The sequence below is a fragment of the Podarcis erhardii genome (assembly GCF_964252035.2).
Source record: "Podarcis erhardii genome assembly, chromosome: 5".
NCBI lineage: Eukaryota > Metazoa > Chordata > Lepidosauria > Squamata > Lacertidae > Podarcis > Podarcis erhardii.
In genome coordinates, this window is record NC_138509.1 from 10,535,519 (window position 1) to 10,557,276 (window position 21,758).

Genomic DNA, 21,758 nt, shown 5'->3' on the forward strand with positions numbered 1-21,758 from the left:
AGTACTAGTAAAATAGCTTTAAAGTAGTAGTAAAGTAATAGTAAAGTAATAGTAAAGTGGTAGTAAAGTGGTAGTAAAGTAATAGTAAAGTAATAGTAAAGTAGTAGTAAAGTAATAGTAAAGTGGTAGTAAAGTGATAGTAAAGTAGAAGTAAAGTAATAGTAAAGTAATAGTAAAGTAGTAGTAAAGTGATAGTAAAGTAGAAGTAAAGTAATAGTAAAGTAATAGTAAAGTAATAGTAAAGTGGTAGTAAAGTAGTAGTAAAGCAGTAGTAAAGTAGTAGTAAAGTAGTAGTAAGAATGGCCGTAAAGTAGTAGTAAGAATTGGCAACATTTTTGATTGAATGGCCGAAAGTCAGATTTTTGATGAAATTGTGATGAAATTGTGACCCCAGGGCTTAGGGATTTTTTTGAAAAAAATCTTTTTCTGCCGGTTAAGTTGTCGAGGGCTGATTTCTTTTCTTGAAATAAAAAGCCTTCTGTTTCGACCGCTAAAGCTCTCAGGGGAGCATTTGCAACCGTTTGGCACCATTTTTGAGTGAATAGCCGAAAGTCAGATTTTTTGATCAAATTGTGATCCCGGGTGTCAGAGCTGCCTCTAGGTCCCAGCTCACAGAGGACCAACGCCCGGTTGATGTAATGTACAAAAGTCTTTATTGAAGTTTAGTTTCCATTTCAAACCCCAGAGCGTGCAGCCCTACGTCTTGGCTCCAGATCGGCGAAGTCCCCTCTGAGTCACTACCCCTTCCGCACCAGTTTAAGATCCTAGCCCGGCTCCACCTCCTGCGCTGTTCCTTCCTCCTCTGGGTCCTTCTGCCCCCTGGGGTTTCCTCCCTCCTGGACTCTTCTGACGCTGACCCCCCTGAGTCTTGCCCTTCCTTCCGGCGGGCTTTAGGACCTGGCTCCCTATCCGGGCTGCCTGCTGTGCCGCTCGCCTGTACATTTGAACTTGGCGCGCGCGCCCAGCCGGTGACTTTCCTCTTGACCGTTTCCCTGCTCTCCGATGGAGGCGTGGTCAATCCTGACTCATCTCCTCTCTCTGGTGGTGAGAACACTGGTCCCGATGCCTGGGACTCCTCCCCCCCACTGCGCTCTGGTGGGGAAGCTGGTCCCGATTTCCAACTGCTGCTCAGGGAGTCCCCGCTGGCCCCTTCCTTCTGGGGTTTCCCCCTTGGCACCCCCCTTGCCCTGACCATCGGCGCTCCTCTCTGTGAATCTCCCAATTCGCTGGAGAGACTCGTGGAATCTCTCTGACCACTGTCACTGCCTACACCCCCCTCGGATTCCTCCTCCTCACTCTCCATTTGCTCCATCTCCTGTGTCTCTGCTCCTGAACCCCTGACACCGGGACTTAGGGATTTTTTCAAAAAAAACTTTTTCTGCCGGTTAAGTTGTCGAGGGCTGATTTCTTTTCCTGAGATAAAAACCCTTCTGTTTCGACCGCCAAACCTCTCAGGGGAGCATTTGCAACCGTTTGGCAACATTTTTGAGTGAATGTCCGAAAGTCAGATTTTTCATCTGATAATGTGTCATGGGACTTTATGTTGAAAAATATAGAATGTATGGAGATGGGGGGAATGATTTCTTCAATGGAATTAAGGCAATATACACCGAACAAAGGGCGAGGTTGATAGTAAATAACGTGATAACAGAAGAAATTAAAATATCAAAAGGTACTCGACAGGGCTGTCCGCTCTCACCTTTACTATTCATAATGGTACTGGAAGTCTTTCTGAACTCAATTAGGAAAAATGACAGGATAAAGGGGGTGACAGTAGGCCAAAATGAATATAAAGTTAAAGCCTACGCTGATGATTTGGTTATAATGGCGGAAGACCCGATGAACAGTGCAACTGAAATGTTAGAGGAAATTGAAAAATTTGGCGAAGTGGCAGGTTTTATACTAAATAGGAGAAAAACTAAAATGATGATTAAAAATATGGATCAACCAATGATGGAAGTGCTGCAACAACAGATAGGTATTGAAATTGTGAAGAAGGTTAAATATCTGGGAATATGGTTAACTCCAAAGAATATTGAGCTATTTCAAAACAATTATGTTCCGGTGTGGAATGAAATTAAGAAAGAACTGGAGGTATGGGGAAGGTTGAAACTATCCTTTTGGGGTAGAATTTCAATGATTAAGATGTCGGTGCTACCTAAGATGTTATTCTTATTTCAGACGATTCCAATACTAAAAGGAGTAACGATTTTTAAGGAATGGCAAAGAATAATTTCAAGATATATCTGGCAGGGCAAAAAGCCGAGAATTAAATATAAATTATTAACAGATGCAAAAGAAAGAGGAGGCTTTGCCCTGCCAGATTTGAAGTTATACTATGAGGCATCATGTCTTTGCTGGTTAAAAGAATGGATAAAACTTAAGAATACAAAATTACTGGATCTAGAAGGATTTGATAACAGATTTGGGTGGCACGCGTATTTATGGCAAGAGAAGAAAAAAGGTCATAAATCGTTTGAGAATATATTTTCCGGAAATCGTTAATTGAAGTATGGGACAGATATAAAAATATTTTAGAAATGGGGGTACCATGATGGAAATGAAACAAAAGCAGCTAAATTTAAAATTTAGAGGAGTAATGGAAGAAACAGACGAAGATATTAAAGGAATAATGATTAAAGAATTGGCGAGGTGGTTAGCTATGAAAGAAGAGGAAGTTGCACAAACAATAGAAAATGTCTTCAGAATAAAAATAAGACCCAAACAAAATAGATCAAAAAAGATCCCAGGAGACTGTTTAATGATCTTTAAATCGATAGAGATGAGAAATATAATTTTGAGAGAAAGCTATCAGAAGAAATTGGTAATTGGTGGAAGACCAATCTTTATTTTTAAAGAAATACCAGTAAGACTCCTTCGCAAGCGAGAGGGCTACAAACAAATAGTTAACACTTTAAAAAAGAATGGCATACAACACAGGTGGGAATTCCCAGAAGGGATTTCCTTTTTCTACAAAGGGAAAAGATTCAAGCTAATGGAAAGTCAGGAAGTTAACAAATTTTTGCGCAGATATGAAAAGGACCTTGGAGGGGTGGGGGAGAGACATGAGGGGGGGTGCGGAGAGAGGGAAGAGAGAGGTGGTCTGGGCGGAGGGGATGGGGGAGGGGGCGGGAGGAGGGCGGGGGAGGGGGGGGAGGAAGAGAAAGAGGAAGAAGTAGGGGAGGAGGAGGAAGGAGAGGAAGAAGAAGAGACAGAGGGCAGAACCACCCGAATTTAAATCGGCAAATTACTGACTTTTTGGTAGACAAAAGAGACAATGAACTTAAAATTTTTAACTTGGAATGTGAATGGCTTGAACGAAAAAACTAAAAGGAATAAAATTGTAAATGTGTTGAAAAAGAAAAAACTGGATGTAATTTGTATTCAAGAGACCCATGTAGCCAATAAACACAAACATGTTTTGGTTAACAAGAATTTAGGGATGGAATTTATAAACTCCGAGGAAGGAAAAAAAAAAGGAGTAGTAACATATGTCAATGGAAAATGGGAACCCAAATTGATTTATAAAGACGAAGAAGGAAGGATTTTGGGGGTACAAATCAGCTTCCAGGGGGAAAAGATCAACGTGGTAAATATCTATGCCCCAAACGCGAACAGACCTGAGTTTTTCAAGAAATTAGAACAAGTTCTATTAAAATTAGAGAACAACAGGACGATACTATTGGGGGACTTCAACGCAGTACCAACTCCAGAAATTGATAGACAAACAGAAAAGAAAAAGCGAAATCAAGGAAAGTTACCTAAATCATTTCAGGATATAGAAGAAAACATGGATTTAATAGACATATGGAGGCATAAACATCCAACAGAAAAGCAGTTCACCTTCTTCTCAGAGGTACATAAAAGTTGGGGCCGAATAGACCAAATCTGGACTACGAGGGAGCTTACCTTAAGAGCCACAAAATGCGAAATTCACCCGAGAACACTCTCCGACCATAACTCAATAACACTGGAAATAAAAGGTGCAACGCAGGGGGGTTTTAGATGGAGGTTGAACGAATACCTATTGGACAATGATGAAGTCATCGAAAAAGCCAAAACCACATTAAAAGAATATTTCGATCTTAACCTCAACTTGGAAACTAATATTGAAACGGTATGGGACGCCAGCAAGGCGGTTCTAAGAGGTTTTTTCATCCAGCAAAATACCTATAGAAAGAAAATGAGACATCAAAAGATGGAAGAAATTCTCAGACAGCTAAGGGAGCATGAGAAAAAATTAACAGAACAGCCGAAAGACGACCAATGTATACAAACAATAAAAATATTACAAAGACAATATTCAATGTTAACAAATCAAGAAGTAGAATGGAAAATCAAGTTTATGAAACAAAGGTTTTTCGAATCGGCAAATAAAACGGGTAAATTTTTAGCATGGCAACTGAGAAAACGACAAAAACAAAGCATTATAAACAAAATAATGGTAGAGGATGAACTGATAGTAGACCCAAAAAGAATACAAAAAAGCTTTCTTAAATTCTATGAGGAATTATATAAAAAAGGTAAAGAAGACCCAACTCAAATAGAAAGATATCTAGAGAACTGCGAAGGGAAGATGGTGACGGATGAAGAAAGACTCCAATTAAATAAACCCATAAACTTAGAAGAGGTCCAGAACGCGATAAAAAAAAATGAAGCTGGGAAAGGCGCCAGGACCGGATGGTTTATCGGCCAAGTATTACAAAGTCCTAGGAAACCAACTGTCTCCAACGCTTTGTGACACCATGAATAATATTTTGAGAGGAGGGAAAATACCTGAGTCCTGGAGGGAAGCTTTTATTACCCTAATCCCCAAGTCAGAAACAGATAAATTGAACATCAAAAATTATAGGCCAATATCCTTATTAAATAATGATTATAAGATATTTGCGGACATCATGGCAAATAGACTGAAAAAGTGTCTAACAAACTTAATTCACAAGGACCAAGCGGGCTTCCTACCAAACAGATACTTGAAAGATAATGTGAGACATGTTATTAACATAATTGAGTATCTAGAGATAAATAATGACAAACCGGCGACAGTGATCTTCATAGACGCGGAAAAGGCGTTTGATAACGTCTCTTGGTTGTTTCTAATAAAATCTATTCAAAAGGCAGGGATAGAGGGGGAGTTCATGAAGGGGATACAGGCAATATATTCAACCCAATCTGCCAAACTGATATTAAACAATGACCTCACAAATACATTTAAAATCGAGAAAGGGACAAGGCAGGGCTGCCCCCTCTCTCCACTCTTATTCATTATGGCCTTAGAGATTTTGGCAAATAAAATAAGATCAACGCCGGAGATACAAGAGATCAAGATAGGATCAAAGGAGTATAAATTAAAAGCCTACGCGGATGACTTGATGTTATCCCTGGAAGAGCCGTATGGAAGCACAAGTAAAGCGCTGAAGATTCTAGACGAATACGGTAAAATATCCGGTTTTAAATTGAATAAATTAAAAACAAAAATGCTGGCAAAGAACTTAGGAGACGAGGGAAAAGAAAAATTAGAGAGACAATGTGGAATCAAGGTGGCAAAAAAGATAAAATATTTAGGAATATGGCTCACATCAAAAAACATAAACTTAATTGAAGATAACTACTCACCTGCGTGGAAAGAAATAAAAAAAAACCTGGATGTTTGGAATAGAGCCAACCTTTCTTGGCTGGGTAGGATGGAGGCAATAAAAATGAGCATACTTCCTAAGATGCTGTTTCTGTTTCAAAATATTCCGGTCATTAGAGGGGTTAAAATATTTAAGGATTGGCAGAAGACCCTTTCGAAATTCATCTGGCAGGGAAGAAGGCCAAGGATCAGATTTAAACTACTCACAGATCGGAAGGAGAGAGGAGGACTTGCTGTTCCCAACTTGAAGCTGTACTATGAAGCGGCCTGCCTCTGTTGGGTTAAGGACTGGATAACCCTGGAGAATACAGATTTATTGGATTTAGAGGGGGCGGACAACAGGTTCGGCTGGCACGCCTACCTCTGGTCAAATAAAGAGAAGATCCACAAAGGGTTCTCGAGCCACATCATCAGGGGCCCTTTGCATGAAGTCTGGGAAAAAAATAAAAAACTGCTAGAAAGGAAAACGCCCTGGTGGTTGTCCCCAACAGATATCTTAATAATTAAAAAAATAAATATGGAAGAGAAAAGATTGACATATGAAGATCTACTGGTTAGACACCAAGATAGTTGGAAACTAAGACCATACGAGGAGTTGAAGGGAAAGCTGACGAGCTGGTTACAGTACCATCAAGTTAACGCAATATGGACAGAAGACAAAAAAACAGGAATGAATGAAAAGAAGTCCAAGTTCCAGATTGAAATAATTGAAAGCAATTCTAAGATATTATCCAAAATGTACAACATATTATTGGAATGGGACACAAAAGACGAAGAAATTAAAGAAGTTATGGTTAAATGGGCGATAGACTTGGGGCATAACATAGAGTACGAGAAATGGTCAAAATTGTGGAATGAGGGGATAAAATTCACGGCCAGTGCTGCTATTAGAGAAAACCTAGAGAAGATGATATATAGATGGTACTTAACACCAGAAAAACTTAGTAGGATGTATAAGACTGGTAATAAGGCCTGTTGGAAATGTAAAATAAAAGAAGGTAATTTTATACATATGTGGTGGGGATGTGGGGAAATGAAAAAATTCTGGAATCAGATATATAGCGAGCTAAAGAAAATATTCAGATACACATTCCCTAAAAAACCAGAAGCCTTTTTACTAGGTATTATCGGAGAGGAAATTAGGAAGGAAGACAAAACTCTATTTCAATACTCAACGGCAGCAGCCAGAATATTAGTCGCTCAAAATTGGAAAAATACAAACATACCAACGGTGAAGGAGTGGCAAACAAAATTATATGATTTTATTGAATTGGCAAGAATGACCCAAAGAATCAAAAACCAAAAAAATGCAAAGTTAAAGGACGATTGGAATAAATTTATGGTCTATATTGAAGGAAATTTACGAAACTTACCAACTATAGCAGGTCAGCTATAAAACTCTCGATGTATAAACCACTTATTAACACCAGCTGTTAAAACTCAGTCATTAAAAGAAGAAATCCGAAATCGGCAGGGATGGAAGTAAGATGTTTAATGTATTAGTTTTTTCTGTTCTGTGGTTTTTTCTTTGTTTGCTTGTTTTTCTTTTTTGTATTTTGTCTTTGTATGTGTGTGTCAAATGAAACTCAATAAAAAAACTATATATATAAAAAAAAAGAAATGGGGGTACCACATTGGTTAGCCCCATTAGAAGCCATGGGAGTTAAGAAAATTAATATGAGGAGTGATTGGATCACTTATGGAGACTTGGTGGTGAAAGAGGGAGGGAAATGGAGATTGAAACCATATGAGCAAGTAAAAGAATATGTATATGATTGGCTGCACTATCATCAGATAAGTGATATCTTTAAAAAAGAGGTGAAAGAAAAAGGGTATAAAGAAAAAGACTCGAAATTTCAAACAGAAATTGTTAATAATGATTGTAAGATACTTTCAAAAATGTACAAAATCTTACTGGAATGGCACACGATGGATGAGGAAGTCAAAGCGGTAATGATTTACTGGGCCAGAGATTTAGGATATAATATAGATTTGGAAGATTGGCAAAAAATATGGAACGAAAATTTAAAGTTTACAGCATGCAATACGTTAAAAGAAAATGTGATGGAAATGGTTTATAGATGGTATATGACACCAGTTAAATTGGCAAAAATGTACAAAACCAGTAACAAGTGTTGGAAATGTAAAGAGAAAGAGGGTACATTTATTCATATGTGGTGGGAGTGTAAGAAAGTGAAGGGGTTCTGGGAAATGATATATAATGAGTTAAAGAAAATGCTGAAATATAGCTTTGTAAAGAAAGCAGAAGCCTTCTTACTGGGAATAACCAAAAATCAAATAAATAAGAGAGACTGTAAGCTTTTTCAGTACGCAATAACAGCAGCGAGAGTACTGTTGTTGTTGTTGTTGTTTTATAAATATTTATTAAAGTTTTTAAATATCAATGCACAAATAATAAACAATCTTACTTCTGTCACAAACATAATTTCATCACTTCTTTGGACTCCCTCACGTCTCCCGCTCCCATTTACATCGTTAAAAGTTTTTTCCAGACAAATTATCAACTTGTTTACAATCTCATATCCACTCATTCAAATATAATCTAGCACTTCTTCCAAAAAATTTTATATTTTCTTTAGTCTCATCAAATTTAAATCTAATTTAGTGGTGGCCAATTTTTTATAATCTAGCATCCTTCTTAACATTCAACCAAATTACAATGTTTTTGTAGATACATCTTGAATTTCTTCCAGTCTTCCTCCATCTTCTCTTCTCCCAGATCACGGATTCTGCCAATCATCTCGGCCAGTTGCATATAGTCCATCAGCTGCATCTGCCACTCTTCCAGTGTGGGTAGATCTTGAGTTTTCCAGTATTTTGCGATGAGTATCCTTGCTGCCGTTGTTGCATACATAAAGAATGTTCGGTCCTTCTTTAACACCTTCTGGCCGACAATACCCAGAAGGAAGGCCTATGGTTTCTTAGTGAAGGTATACTTAAATACCTTTTTCAGCTCATTATATATCATTTCCCAGAAGACCTTCACCCTAGGGCATGTCCACCAGAGGTGAAAGAATGTTCCTTCATTTTCTTTACATTTCCAACATTTATTATCAGACGAATGGTATATTTTGGCAAGTTTAACTGGGGTCATGTACCATCTATATATCATTTTCATTACATTTTCCTTCAGAGCATTACATGCGGTGAAGTTCAGCCCAGTGGTCCACAACCTTTCCCAGTCCTCTAACATAATGTTGTGCCCAATGTCCTGTGCCCACTTTATCATAGCTGATTTAACCATTTCGTCTTGTGTATTCCATTTTAGCAGCGAGAGTACTGTTGGCCCAAAAATGGAAACAAGAAGAATTACCGACTTTGGAAGATTGGAGAACAAAACTAATACACTATGCGGAACTGTATAAATTAACTGGGAAAATCAGACTTCAAAGAGACCACAAGTTTTTAGAGGACTGGGGAAAATTCAGAGAATATTTGAAAACTGTATGTGAGGAACACACAATGCCAGTGTGCTTTAAAGAAGCTTAGTGAAAAAAATAAGGAATATTGCAAGAATGTAAATGAGTATAAAATATTTGATCAATAGGCGATACTACAATTAAGGAATGCGAGGATAGAAAATCAATTATGGATGATTGTCAGAGGAGTTGAGGGAAGTTCAATAAGTTAAAATATGTAATGTGATATGTGGTATGAACAGAGATGTTATGGAAAATTCAATAAAAATCTATTTAAAAAAAGAGATTTTTCATCAAATTGTGACCACGGGGCTTAGGGAATTTTCCCAAAATAAAAATTCTGCATGTTAAGTTGTCGAGGGCTGGTTTCTTTTCCTGTGATAAAAAGCCTTCTGTTTTGACCGCCAAACCTCTCAGGGGAGCATTTGCAACCGTTTGGCACCATTTTTGAGTGAATGGCCAAAAGTCAGATTTTTGATGAAATTGTCACGCCGGGGCTTAGGGAATTTTTCGAAAAAAAATTTCTGCAGCTTAAGTTGTTGAGGGCTGATTTCTTTTCCTGTGATAAAAAGCCTTCTGTTTCGACCGCCAAACCTCTCAGGGGAGCATTTCCATCCGTTCGGCACCATTTTTAAGTGAATGGCCGAAAGTGAGATTTTTCATCGATTTGTGACGACGGGTCTTAGGGAATTCCCCCCCCCCCCAAAAAAAAAAAAAATTCTGCAGGTTAAGTTGTCGAGGGCTGGTTTCTTTTCCTGTGATAAAAAGACTTCTGTTTCGACCACCAAACCTCTCAGGGGAGCATTTGCAACCGTTTGGCACCATTTTTGAGTGAATGACAGATAGTCAGATTTTTGATGAAATTGTGAATCTGGGGCTTAAGGATATTTTCAAAAAAATCTTTTTCTGCCGGTTAAGTTGTCGAGGGCTGATTTCTTTTCTTGAAAAAAAAAAGCCTTCTGTTTCGACCGCCAAACCTCTCAGGGGAGCATTTGCAACCGTTTGGCACCATTTTTGAGTGAATGACCGAAAGTCAGATTTTTGATGAAATTGTGATCCCGGGGCTTAGGGATTTTTTCAAAAAAAACTTTTTCTGCCGGTTAAGTTGTCAAGGGCTGATTTCGTTTCCTGAGATAAAAACACTTCTGTCTCGACCGCCAAACCTCTCAGGGGAGCAATTGTAACCATTTGGCACCATTTTTGAGTGAATGGCCGAAAGTCAGATTTTTGATGATATTGTGACCCCGGGGCTTAGGGATTTTTTCAAAAAAATCTTTTTCTGCCAGTTAAGTTGTCGAGGGCTGATTTCTTTTCCTGAGATAAAAAGGCTTCTGTTTCGACCGCCAAACCTCTCAGGGGAGCATTTGCAACCGTTTGGCACCATTTTTGAGTGAATGGCCTTAAATCAGATTTTTGATGAAATTGTGACCCCACTTAGGGATTTTTTCAAAAAAATCTTTTTCTGCCGGTTAATTTGTCGAGGGCTGATTTCTTTTCCTGAGATAAAAAGCCTTCTGTTTCGACCGGCAAACCTCTCAGGGGAACATTTTCAACCGTTTGGCACCATTTTTGAGTGAATGGCCGAAAGTCAGATTTTTGATGTAATTGTGACCCCGGGGCTTAGGGATTTTTTCAAAAAAAAAATTCTGCAGCTTAAGTTCTCGAGGGCTGATTTCTTTTCCTGTGATAAAAAGCCTTCTGTTTCGACTGCCAAACCTCTCAGGGGAACATTTGCAAGCGTTTGGCACCATTTTTCAGTGAATGGCCGAAAGTCAGATTTTTGATGTAATTGTGATCCCAGGGCTTAGGGATTTTTTCAAAAAAATCTTTTTCAGCCGGTTAAGTTGTCAAAGGCTGATTTCTTTTCGTGAGATAAAAACCCTTCTGTTTCGCCCACCAAACCTCTCACGGGAACATTTGTAACCATTTGGCACCATTTTTCAGTGAAAGGCCAAAAGTCAGATTTTTGATGAAATTGTGATCCCGGGGCTTAGGGATTTTTTCAAAAAAATCTTTTTCTGCCGGTTAAGTTGTCGAGGGCTGATTTCTTTTCCTGAGATAAAAAGCCTTCTGTTTCGAACGCCAAACCTCTCAGGGGAGCATTTGCATCCGTTTGGCACAATTTTTCAGTGAATGGCAAAAAGTCAGATTTTTCATGAAATTGTGACCTCGGGGCTTAGGGATTTTTTCAGAAAAATCTTATTCTGCCGGTTAAGTTCTCGAGGGCTGATTTCTTTTCCTGAGATAAAAAGCCTTCTGTTTCGACCGGCAAACCTCACAGGGGAGCATTTGCAACCGTTTGGCACCATTTCTGTGTGAATGACCGAAAGTCAGATTTTTGATGAAATTGTGTCCCCGGGGCTTAGGGATTTTTTCAAAAAAGAATTTTTTGTGCCGGTTAAGTTGTCGAGGGCTTATTTCTTTTCCTGAGATAAAAAGCCTTCTGTTTGGACCGGCAAACCTCACAGGGGAGCATTTGCAACCGTTTGGCACCATTTTTGAGTGAATGGCCGAAAGTCAGATTTTTGATGAAATTGTGACCCCGGGGCTTAGGGATTTTTTCAAAAAAATTCTTTTTCTGCCAATTAATTTGTCGAGGGCTGATTTCTTTTCCTGAGATAAAAAGCCTTCAGTTTCGACCGCCAAACCTCACAGGGGAGCATTTGCAACTGTTTGGCACCATTTTTGAGTGAATGACCGAAAGTCAGATTTTTTATCAAATTGTGACCCCGGGGCTTAGGGATTTTTTCAAAAAAGAATTTTTTGGGCCGGTTAAGTTGTCGAGGGCTTATTTCTTTTCCTGAGATAAAAAGCCGTCTGTTTGGACCGGCAAACCTCTCAGGGGAACATTTTCAACCGTTTGGCACCATTTTTCAGTGAATGGCCGAAAGTCAGATTTTTGATGAAATTGTGACCCCGGGGCTTAGGGATTTTTTCAAAAAAAAAATTCTGCAGCTTAAGTTGTCGAGGGCTGATTTCTTTTCCTGTGATAAAAAGCCTTCTGTTTCGACCGCCAAACCTCTCAGGGGAACATTTGCAACCCTTTGGCACCATTTTTGTGTGAATGACCGAAAGTCAGATTTTTGATCAAATTGTGACCCCGGGGCTTAGGGATTTTTTCAAAAAAGAATTTTTTCTGCCGGTTAAGTTGTCGCGGGCTTATTTCGTTTCCTGAGATAAAAAGCCTTCTGTTTGGACCGGCAAACCTCTCAGGGGAGCATTTGTATCCGTTTGGCACGATTTTTCAGTGAATGGCCAAAAGACAGATTTTTGATGTAATTGTGACCCCGGGGCTTAGGGATTTTTTCAAAAAAGATTTTTTTCTACCGGTTAAGTTGTCGAGGGCTTATTTCTTTTCCTGAGATAAAAAGCCTTCTGTTTCAACCGGCAAACCTCTCAGGGGAACATTTTCAACCGTTTGGCACCATTTTTGAGTGAATGGCCGAAAGTCAGATTTTTGATGTAATTGTGACCCCGGGGCTTGGGGATTTTTTCAAAAAAAAAAATTCAGCAGCTTAAGTTCTCGAGGGCTGATTTCTTTTCCTGTGATAAAAAGCCTTCTCTTTCGACTGCCAAACCTCTCAGGGGAACATTTGCAAGCGTTTGGCACCATTTTTCAGTGAATGGCCGAAAGTCAGATTTTTGATCAAATTGTGATCCCGGGGCTTAGGGATTTTTTCAAAAAAATCTTTTTCAGCCGGTTAAGTTGTCAAAGGCTGATTTCTTTTCGTGAGATAAAAACCCTTCTGTTTCGCCCGCCAAACCTCTCACGGGAACATTTGTAACCATTTGGCACGATTTTTCAGTGAAAGGCCATAAGTCAGATTTTTGATGAAATTGTGACTCCGGGGCTTAGGGATTTTTTCAAAAAAATCTTTTTCTGCCGGTTAAGTTGTCGAGGGCTGATTTCTTTTCCTGAGATAAAAAGCCTTCTGTTTCGAACGCCAAACCTCTCAGGGGAGCATTTGCATCCGTTTGGCACGATTTTTCAGTGAATGGCCAAAAGTCAGATTTTTGATGAAATTGTGATCCCGGGGCTTAGGGATTTTTTCAAAAAAATCTTATTCTGCCGGTTAAGTTCTCGAGGGCTGATTTCTTTTCGTGAGATAAAAACCCTTCTGTTTCGACTGCCAAACCTCTCACGGGAGCATTTGTAACCATTTGGCACCATTTTTCAGTGAATGGCCAAAAGTCAGATTTATGATGAAATTGTGACCCCGGGCCTTAGGGATTTTTCAAAAAAAAAAATTCTACAGCTTAAGTTGTTGAGGGCTGATTTCTTTTCCTGTGTTAAAATGCCTTCTGTTTCGACCGGCAAACCTCTCAGGGGAGCATTTGCAACTGTTTGGCACCATTTTTGAGTGACTGACCGAAAGTCAGATTTTTGATCAAATTGTGACCCCGGGGCTTAGGGATTTTTTCAAAAAAATCTTTTTCTGCCAGTTAATTTGTCGAGGGCTGATTTCTTTTCCTGAGATAAAAAGCCTTCTGTTTCGACCGCCAAACCTCTCAGGGGAACATTTTCAACCGTTTGGCACCATTTTTGAGTGAATGGCCGAAAGTCAGATTTTTGATGTAATTGTGACCCCGGGGCTTAGGGATTTTTTCAAAAAAAAAATTCTGCAGCTTAAGTTCTCGAGGGCTGATTTCTTTTCCTGTGATAAAAAGCCTTCTGTTTCGACTGCCAAACCTCTCAGGGGAACATTTGCAAGCGTTTGGCACCATTTTTCAGTGAATGGCCGAAAGTCAGATTTTTGATGTAATTGTGATCCCGGGGCTTAGGGATTTTTTCAAAAAAATCTTTTTCAGCCGGTTAAGTTGTCAAAGGCTGATTTCTTTTCGTGAGATAAAAACCCTTCTGTTTCGCCCACCAAACCTCTCACGGGAACATTTGTAACCATTTGGCACCATTTTTCAGTTAAAATGCCAAAAGTCAGATTTTTTATGAAATTGTGACTCCGGGGCTTAGGGATTTTTTCAAAAAAATCTTTTTCTGCCGGTTAAGTTGTCGAGGGCTGATTTCATTTCCTGAGATAAAAAGCCTTCTGTTTCGAACGCCAAACCTCTCAGGGGAGCATTTGCATCCGTTTGGCACGATTTTTCAGTGAATGGCCAAAAGTCAGATTTTTGATGAAATTGTGACCTCGGGGCTTAGGGATTTTTTCAAAAAAATCTCATTCTGCCGGTTAAGTTCTCGAGGGCTGATTTCTTTTCCTGAGATAAAAAGCCTTCTGTTTGGACCGGCAAACCTCTCAGGGGAGCATTTGCAACCGTTTGGCACCATTTTTCAGTGAATGGCCGAAAGTCAGATTTTTGATGAAATTGTGACCCCGGGCCTTAGGGATTTTTTCAAAAAAATCTTTTTCTGCCAGTTAAGTTATCGAGGGCTGATTTCTTTTCCTGTGAAAAAAAGCCTTCTGTTTCGACCGCCAAACCTCTCAGGGGAACATTTGCAACCGTTTGGCACCATTTTTCAGTGAATGGCCGAAAGTCAGATTTTTGCTGTAATTGTGACCCCGGGGCTTAGGGATTTTTTCAAAAAAAAAATTCTGCAGCTTAAGTTGTGGAGGGCTGATTTCTTTTCCTGTGATAAAAAGCCTTCTGTTTCGACTGCCAAACCTCTCAGGGGAACATTTGCAAGCGTTTGGCACCATTTTTCAGTGAATGGCCGAAAGTCAGATTTTTGATGTAATTGTGATCCCGGGGCTTAGGGATTTTTTCAAAAAAATCTTCTTCAGCCGGTTAAGTTGTCAAAGGCTGATTTCTTTTCGTGAGATAAAACCCCTTCTGTTTCGACCGCCAAACCTCTCACGGGAGCATTTGCAACCGTTTGGCACCATTTTTCAGTGAATGGCCGAAAGTCAGATTTTTGATGTAATTGTGATCCCGGGGCTTAGGGATTTTTTCAAAAAAATCTTTTTCAGCCGGTTAAGTTGTCAAAGGCTGATTTCTTTTCGTGAGATAAAAACCCTTCTGTTTCGCCCACCAAACCTCTCACGGGAACATTTGTAACCATTTGGCACCATTTTTCAGTGAAAATGCCAAAAGTCAGATTTTTTATGAAATTGTGACTCCGGGGCTTAGGGATTTTTTCAAAAAAATCTTTTTCTGCCGGTTAAGTTGTCGAGGGCTGATTTCATTTCCTGAGATAAAAAGCCTTCTGTTTCGAACGCCAAACCTCTCAGGGGAGCATTTGCATCCGTTTGGCACGATTTTTCAGTGAATGGCCAAAAGTCAGATTTTTGATGAAATTGTGACCTCGGGGCTTAGGGATTTTTTCAAAAAAATCTCATTCTGCCGGTTAAGTTCTCGAGGGCTGATTTCTTTTCCTGAGATAAAAAGCCTTCTGTTTGGACCGGCAAACCTCTCAGGGGAGCATTTGCAACCGTTTGGCACCATTTTTCAGTGAATGGCCGAAAGTCAGATTTTTGATGAAATTGTGACCCCGGGCCTTAGGGATTTTTTCAAAAAAATCTTTTTCTGCCAGTTAAGTTATCGAGGGCTGATTTCTTTTCCTGTGAAAAAAAGCCTTCTGTTTCGACCGCCAAACCTCTCAGGGGAACATTTGCAACCGTTTGGCACCATTTTTCAGTGAATGGCCGAAAGTCAGATTTTTGCTGTAATTGTGACCCCGGGGCTTAGGGATTTTTTCAAAAAAAAAATTCTGCAGCTTAAGTTGTGGAGGGCTGATTTCTTTTCCTGTGATAAAAAGCCTTCTGTTTCGACTGCCAAACCTCTCAGGGGAACATTTGCAAGCGTTTGGCACCATTTTTCAGTGAATGGCCGAAAGTCAGATTTTTGATGTAATTGTGATCCCGGGGCTTAGGGATTTTTTCAAAAAAATCTTCTTCAGCCGGTTAAGTTGTCAAAGGCTGATTTCTTTTCGTGAGATAAAACCCCTTCTGTTTCGACCGCCAAACCTCTCACGGGAGCATTTGCAACCGTTTGGCACCATTTTTCAGTGAATGGCCAAAAGTCAGATTTTTGATGAAATTGTGACCCCGCGGCTTAGGGATTTTTTCAAAAAAGAATTTTTTCTGCCGGTAAAGTTGTCGAGGGCTTATTTCTTTTCCTAAGATAAAAAGCCTTCTGTTTGGACCGGAAAACCTCTCAGGGGCGCATTTGCACCCGTTTGGCACCATTTTTGAGTGAATGGCCGAAAGTCAGATTTTTGATGAAATTGTGACCCCGGGGCTTAGGGATTTTTTCAAAAAAAAAATTCTGCAGCTTAAGTTGTCGAGGGCTGATTTCTTTTCCTGTGATAAAAAGCCTTCTGTTTCGACCGCTAAACCTCTCAGGGGAACATTTGCAACCCTTTGGCACCATTTTTGTGTGAATGACCGAAAGTCAGATTTTTGATCAAATTGTGACCCCGGGGCTTAGGGATTTTTTCAAAAAAGAATTTTTTCTGCCGGTTAAGTTGTCGCGGGCTTATTTCGTTTCCTGAGATAAAAAGCCTTCTGTTTGGACCGGCAAACCTCTCAGGGGAGCATTTGTATCCGTTTGGCACGATTTTTCAGTGAATGGCCAAAAGACAGATTTTTGATGAAATTGTGATCCCGGGGCTTAGGGATTTTTTCAAAAAAATCTTTTTCAGCCGGTTAAGTTGTCAAAGGCTGATTTCTTTTCGTGAGATAAAAACCCTTCTGTTTCGCCCGCCAAACCTCTCACGGGAACATTTGTAACCATTTGGCACCATTTTTCAGTGAAAGGCCAAAAGTCAGATTTTTGATGAAATTGTGACTCCGGGGCTTAGGGATTTTTTCAAAAAAATCTTTTTCTGCCGGTTAAGTTGTCGAGGGCTGATTTCTTTTCCTGAGATAAAAAGCCTTCTGTTTCGAACGCCAAACCTCTCAGGGGAGCATTTGCATCCGTTTGGCACGATTTTTCAGTGAATGGCCAAAAGTCAGATTTTTGATGAAATTGTGATCCCGGGGCTTAGGGATTTTTTCAAAAAAATCTTATTCTGCCGGTTAAGTTCTCGAGGGCTGATTTCTTTTCCTGAGATAAAAAGCCTTCTGTTTGGACCGGCAAACCTCTCAGGGGAGCATTTGCAACCGTTTGGCACCATTTTTCAGTGAATGGCCGAAAGTCAGATTTTTGATGAAATTGTGACCCCGGGGCTTAGGGATTTTTTCAAAAAAATCTTTTTCTGCCAGTTAAGTTATCGAGGGCTGATTTCTTTTCCTGTGAAAAAAAGCCTTCTGTTTCGACCGCCAAACCTCTCAGGGGAACATTTGCAAGCGTTTGGCACCATTTTTCAGTGAATGGCCGAAAGTCAGATTTTTGATCAAATTGTGATCCCGGCCGGGGCTTAGGGATTTTTTCAAAAAAATCTTTTTCAGCCGGTTAAGTTGTCAAAGGCTGATTTCTTTTCGTGAGATAAAAACCCTTCTGTTTCGCCCGCCAAACCTCTCACGGGAACACTTGTAACCATTTGGCACCATTTTTCAGTGAAAGGCCAAAAGTCAGATTTTTGATGAAATTGTGACTCCGGGGCTTAGGGATTTTTTCAAAAAAATCTTTTTCTGCCGGTTAAGTTGTCGAGGGCTGATTTCTTTTCCTGAGATAAAAAGCCTTCTGTTTCGAACGCCAAACCTCTCAGGGGAGCATTTGCAACCGTTTGGCACGATTTTTCAGTGAATGGCCGAAAGTCAGATTTTTGATGAAATTGTGACCCCGGGGCTTAGGGATTTTTTCAAAAAAAAAATTCTGCAGCTTAAGTTGTGGAGGGCTGATTTCTTTTCCTGTGATAAAAAGCCTTCTGTTTCGACTGCCAAACCTCTCAGGGGAACATTTGCAAGCGTTTGGCACCATTTTTCAGTGAATGGCCGAAAGTCAGATTTTTGATGCAATTGTGATCCCGGGGCTTAGCGATTTTTTCAAAAAAATCTTCTTCAGCCGGTTAAGTTGTCAAAGGCTGATTTCTTTTCGTGAGATAAAAACCCTTCTGTTTCGACTGCCAAACCTCTCACGGGAGCATTTGTAACCATTTGGCACCATTTTTCAGTGAATGGCCAAAAGTCAGATTTATGATGAAATTGTGACCCCGGGCCTTAGGGATTTTTCAAAAAAAAAAATTCTACAGCTTAAGTTGTTGAGGGCTGATTTCTTTTCCTGTGATAAAATGCCTTCTGTTTCGACCGGCAAACCTCTCAGGGGAGCATTTGCAACTGTTTGGCACCATTTTTCAGTGAATGGCCGAAAGTCAGATTTTTGATCAAATTGTGACCCCGGGGCTTAGGGATTTTTTCAAAAAAATCTTTTTCAGCCGGTTAAGTTGTCAAAGGCTGATTTCTTTTCGTGAGATAAAAACCCTTCTGTTTCGCCCACCAAACCTCTCACGGGAACATTTGTAACCATTTGGCACCATTTTTCAGTGAAAATGCCAAAAGTCAGATTTTTTATGAAATTGTGACTCCGGGGCTTAGGGATTTTTTCAAAAAAATCTTTTTCTGCCGGTTAAGTTGTCGAGGGCTGATTTCATTTCCTGAGATAAAAAGCCTTCTGTTTCGAACGCCAAACCTCTCAGGGGAGCATTTGCATCCGTTTGGCACGATTTTTCAGTGAATGGCCAAAAGTCAGATTTTTGATGAAATTGTGACCTCGGGGCTTAGGGATTTTTTCAAAAAAATCTCATTCTGCCGGTTAAGTTCTCGAGGGCTGATTTCTTTTCCTGAGATAAAAAGCCTTCTGTTTGGACCGGCAAACCTCTCAGGGGAGCATTTGCAACCGTTTGGCACCATTTTTCAGTGAATGGCCGAAAGTCAGATTTTTGATGAAATTGTGACCCCGGGCCTTAGGGATTTTTTCAAAAAAATCTTTTTCTGCCAGTTAGGTTATCGAGGGCTGATTTCTTTTCCTGTGAAAAAAAGCCTTCTGTTTCGACCGCCAAACCTCTCAGGGGAACATTTGCAACCGTTTGGCACCATTTTTCAGTGAATGGCCGAAAGTCAGATTTTTGCTGTAATTGTGACCCCGGGGCTTAGGGATTTTTTCAAAAAAAAAATTCTGCAGCTTAAGTTGTGGAGGGCTGATTTCTTTTCCTGTGATAAAAAGCCTTCTGTTTCGACTGCCAAACCTCTCAGGGGAACATTTGCAAGCGTTTGGCACCATTTTTCAGTGAAAGGCCAAAAGTCAGATTTTTGATGAAATTGTGACTCCGGGGCTTAGGGATTTTTTCAAAAAAATCTTTTTCTGCCGGTTAAGTTGTCGAGGGCTGATTTCTTTTCCTGTGATAAAAAGCCTTCTGTTTCGACTGCCAAACCTCTCAGGGGAACATTTGCAAGCGTTTGGCACCATTTTTCAGTGAATGGCCGAAAGTCAGATTTTTGATCAAATTGTGATCCCGGCCGGGGCTTAGGGATTTTTTCAAAAAAATCTTTTTCAGCCGGTTAAGTTGTCAAAGGCTGATTTCTTTTCGTGAGATAAAAACCCTTCTGTTTCGCCCGCCAAACCTCTCACGGGAACACTTGTAACCATTTGGCACCATTTTTCAGTGAAAGGCCAAAAGTCAGATTTTTGATGAAATTGTGACTCCGGGGCTTAGGGATTTTTTCAAAAAAATCTTTTTCTGCCGGTTAAGTTGTCGAGGGCTGATTTCTTTTCCTGAGATAAAAAGCCTTCTGTTTCGAACGCCAAACCTCTCAGGGGAGCATTTGCAACCGTTTGGCACGATTTTTCAGTGAATGGCCGAAAGTCAGATTTTTGATGAAATTGTGACCCCGGGGCTTAGGGATTTTTTCAAAAAAAAAATTCTGCAGCTTAAGTTGTGGAGGGCTGATTTCTTTTCCTGTGATAAAAAGCCTTCTGTTTCGACTGCCAAACCTCTCAGGGGAACATTTGCAAGCGTTTGGCACCATTTTTCAGTGAATGGCCGAAAGTCAGATTTTTGATGCAATTGTGATCCCGGGGCTTAGCGATTTTTTCAAAAAAATCTTCTTCAGCCGGTTAAGTTGTCAAAGGCTGATTTCTTTTCGTGAGATAAAAACCCTTCTGTTTCGACTGCCAAACCTCTCACGGGAGCATTTGTAACCATTTGGCACCATTTTTCAGTGAATGGCCAAAAGTCAGATTTATGATGAAATTGTGACCCCGGGCCTTAGGGATTTTTCAAAAAAAAAAATTCTACAGCTTAAGTTGTTGAGGGCTGATTTCTTTTCCTGTGATAAAATGCCTTCTGTTTCGACCGGCAAACCTCTCAGGGGAGCATTTGCAACTGTTTGGCACCATTTTTCAGTGAATGGCCGAAAGTCAGATTTTTGATCAAATTGTGACCCCGGGGCTTAGGGATTTTTTCAAAAAAATCTTTTTCAGCCGGTTAAGTTGTCAAAGGCTGATTTCTTTTCATGAGATAAAAACCCTTCTGTTTCGCCCACCAAACCTCTCACGGGAACATTTGTAACCATTTGGCACCATTTTTCAGTGAAAATGCCAAAAGTCAGATTTTTTATGAAATTGTGACTCCGGGGCTTAGGGATTTTTTCAAAAAAATCTTTTTCTGCCGGTTAAGTTGTCGAGGGCTGATTTCATTTCCTGAGATAAAAAGCCTTCTGTTTCGAACGCCAAACCTCTCAGGGGAGCATTTGCATCCGTTTGGCACGATTTTTCAGTGAATGGCCAAAAGTCAGATTTTTGATGAAATTGTGACCTCGGGGCTTAGGGATTTTTTCAAAAAAATCTCATTCTGCCGGTTAAGTTCTCGAGGGCTGATTTCTTTTCCTGAGATAAAAAGCCTTCTGTTTGGACCGGCAAACCTCTCAGGGGAGCATTTGCAACCGTTTGGCACCATTTTTCAGTGAATGGCCGAAGTCAGATTTTTGATGAAATTGTGACCCCGGGCCTTAGGGATTTTTTCAAAAAAATCTTTTTCTGCCAGTTAGGTTATCGAGAGCTGATTTCTTTTCCTGTGAAAAAAAGCCTTCTGTTTCGACCGCCAAACCTCTCAGGGGAACATTTGCAACCGTTTGGCACCATTTTTCAGTGAATGGCCGAAAGTCAGATTTTTGCTGTAATTGTGACCCCGGGGCTTAGGGATTTTTTCAAAAAAAAAATTCTGCAGCTTAAGTTGTGGAGGGCTGATTTCTTTTCCTGTGATAAAAAGCCTTCTGTTTCGACTGCCAAACCTCTCAGGGGAACATTTGCAAGCGTTTGGCACCATTTTTCAGTGAATGGCCGAAAGTCAGATTTTTGATGTAATTGTGATCCCGGGGCTTAGGGATTTTTTCAAAAAAATCTTCTTCAGCCGGTTAAGTTGTCAAAGGCTGATTTCTTTTCGTGAGATAAAACCCCTTCTGTTTCGACCGCCAAACCTCTCACGGGAGCATTTGCAACCGTTTGGCACCATTTTTCAGTGAATGGCCAAAAGTCAGATTTTTGATGAAATTGTGACCCCGCGGCTTAGGGATTTTTTCAAAAAAGAATTTTTTCTGCCGGTAAAGTTGTCGAGGGCTTATTTCTTTTCCTAAGATAAAAAGCCTTCTGTTTGGACCGGAAAACCTCTCAGGGGCGCATTTGCACCCGTTTGGCACCATTTTTGAGTGAATGGCCGAAAGTCAGATTTTTGATGAAATTGTGACCCCGGGGCTTAGGGATTTTTTCAAAAAAAAAATTCTGCAGCTTAAGTTGTCGAGGGCTGATTTCTTTTCCTGTGATAAAAAGCCTTCTGTTTCGACCGCCAAACC